General features: G+C 39.8%; 1 protein-coding gene across 2 annotated transcripts in view; it reads right to left on the minus strand.

Annotated features, from left to right (window-relative positions):
* The window catches only part of LOC101858926 (neuronal acetylcholine receptor subunit alpha-10), a 109,795-nt gene that overhangs the window by 98,895 nt on the left and 8,210 nt on the right, over positions 1 to 2,690 (minus strand). The window lies entirely within an intron of this gene.

Consider the following 2,690-nt stretch of genomic DNA (forward strand, 5'->3'; position numbering starts at 1 on the left):
AGAGAGAGAGAGAGAGAGAGAGAGAGAGAGTATAGGGAGGAAGAAGGGGAGGAGAGGGAATGAGATAGACGAAAAGGTAAAAAAACCAGGATGTTAATTCTGTTGGCAAGTGTCTGCATGTGTTCTTTTCTCTCATTCTTTTATTTATTCTCCCTCTCCAACCCACCCTATCTCCGTTTTCTTTTTCTTCCTCTCTCTCCCCACTCCTCTCACTCTCGCTCTCACTCTCTGTCTCTGTCTTTCTCTCTCTGTCTCTCTGTCTCTCTCTCTCTCTCCATCTCTCTCTCTCTCTCTCTCTCTCTCTCTCTCTCTCTCTCCATCCGTCGATGGACGAAAGTGCACGAACGTTTGAGTGTGTGTCTGTATGTTTGCATGAGCCTGCGTGTGTGCATACACCTAGTTATTTTTAAAGCTGGGCATAAATAAGAAGAACATTAATAGACTACGAGACACTAGTAAGTTGAAGTAAGAATGTAAACAGGGAAAGTGACTCAGATGATCGTAAATATTTTACGCCCGCATCGAAACATTTTATTTAAGAGACAAGTTGCTCCGACCCCGCCTTTCAGAACCAACCCAACCTGAGTGGAATACCCTATTCCAATAGAAAGACGAAGTTACTAGATAAATAGATTTCCCCACTCGAGAATCGAATCGAAATAGCATTCGTTCAACAGAAGAAGATATCTCTGATACTCTGTGCAACTTGTCCAGTTGATAAATTTGATTCATACGATACAGTCGGGGTCGAACAGGACTTTCTTTAAAAAATCAAACATGTTTGTTTTTCTGTGTCTAGTGTCTGTTGCGTCGGGTAAAAACAGCAAATCATAAAACTAGCTGCTTACGACTCACATGACATTGCGAGGCCTGGTTCAGATGTTTTGTTTGCGATCGGAATGCGATAAAGGGCGCTGTTGATTTGGAAAAAGCTGATAGAAAGCCATCGACATGTCTCATGTCTGTGGGAATCAAGAACCACTCGACAAAGCAACCGCGATATGCGGCAGTCTGCACTTGCAGCCATTATTGAAAGACGTGGCTGTGTTGTGAACTCAGTAACCGTGCGAACAAAAAACGCCTCTCGGCACCGGATATAACCTGTGCACGACGTCTCTCGGTCACCACAGGTTCACGTTTTCTCTGCTTTAACTTCCGGGTCACATTTGATGAAACAAGACTGGGGTCCATTTCTAGTGTGCACTAAAGCCGCCATTAATCGACCCAACCGATCCGGCCCGAGACGACCCGATCTTGCCAATGGGCATCCGTTTTAAGTACTGCGGGAGCCATTACGTCCGTCAATAAGCAAGGTGACTCAAATGAGGAGAGCGGCAGGGGAGGGAAAATAAAGAGAGAAGACAGAAACAGAAGGAGGTAAAAAAAAAGGAACGAATTATTTATCAACTTTCATTATTACAGTGGGTCTATTGAAGGTACTTTGAAATTTCAACAATACACGTAATATGCTATACTGAATCAGAATAGACAATAGGCACATTATAACAGCTACAAACTACCCTCTCAACATAAGAAACCCAAACAAAGAAATAACACCCAAATGCAGTCACAATAATAATAATAAAATAATCATATTAATTATGATAATAGTAACAACAACAACAACAACAACAATAGTAATAATAATAATAATAACAATAGTATTAATAATAATAATACTAATAATAATAATAATAATAATAATTAATAATAATGATCATATTAATAACTGTTTTACGATCCAATCGACACGATTAATTATTAGATCATTTCGGAGGCGGGCTGCTTCGAACCTATCAGTTAGGGCCAAATCCGGTTCGATCTCAGGTCTTAGGCGTGCAAAAGCGGAACGTTCAATCGCTGTACCACTACCACAGACAACATCACTCCCCTTCTCATAAAAATGTGTTTTTACCAAATCCGATCAAGCTGTATCAGGCAGGTGCTTCGAATCAAATTACAAGAAATTCACAGGTTTCTGTGAGACGTCTTTACCTCATTTCACCTCTACTTCCTTTGGCAGCATTTTTTTTTCTCCGAAACACAAAGACATGATTGATCACCAAATCAGTTGAAATCAAAGCAAAGCACGAAAAAAATTTTTCTGAACATCTTAACCCACCCACTCTTCAGACAATGAGGAATTATCATCTCCTCCACCCCTCCCCCTCCACCCCCACCTTAAACAAAAACGAAAACAATGAATGAAAAATACACAAAGCAAAAAAAAAATACGCACACTAACAAACAAACAAAAAACGACTAGAAATAACAACAACAGCAAAAACAACATCAACAGCAACAACCACAAAAAAAAAAAAAATGAAATTTTAAAAAAGGCCCTCCCACTCTCCTCTATCGAGCTCAGGCCCGGATGGCTCACACATGCGCGCGACTCCGGCTATCTCCACAGTATTTTCCGACCGGGCTTTTTAGGTTTGGGAGCAGTTTTCTCACACATCTGTATTATTGAGATCTTTGTATAAAAACGCGACTTATACGGTTTTCTGAATCACAACAAGGCGATGAGTGGAAAAACTAAACTTGTAATGCGAGAAACCTAAATATAATACTTACATATGAATAAATGGACCATGACAGATTTTTATCGTAAGGACTCCTTTTCTTGTAATTTTTATCGTGTTAGAAAGAGATTTTGGACTCATACCTTCCAATAATACATATATATA

This window comes from Aplysia californica, unplaced genomic scaffold (assembly GCF_000002075.1).
Source record: "Aplysia californica isolate F4 #8 unplaced genomic scaffold, AplCal3.0 scaffold00087, whole genome shotgun sequence".
Taxonomy (NCBI): domain Eukaryota; kingdom Metazoa; phylum Mollusca; class Gastropoda; order Aplysiida; family Aplysiidae; genus Aplysia; species Aplysia californica.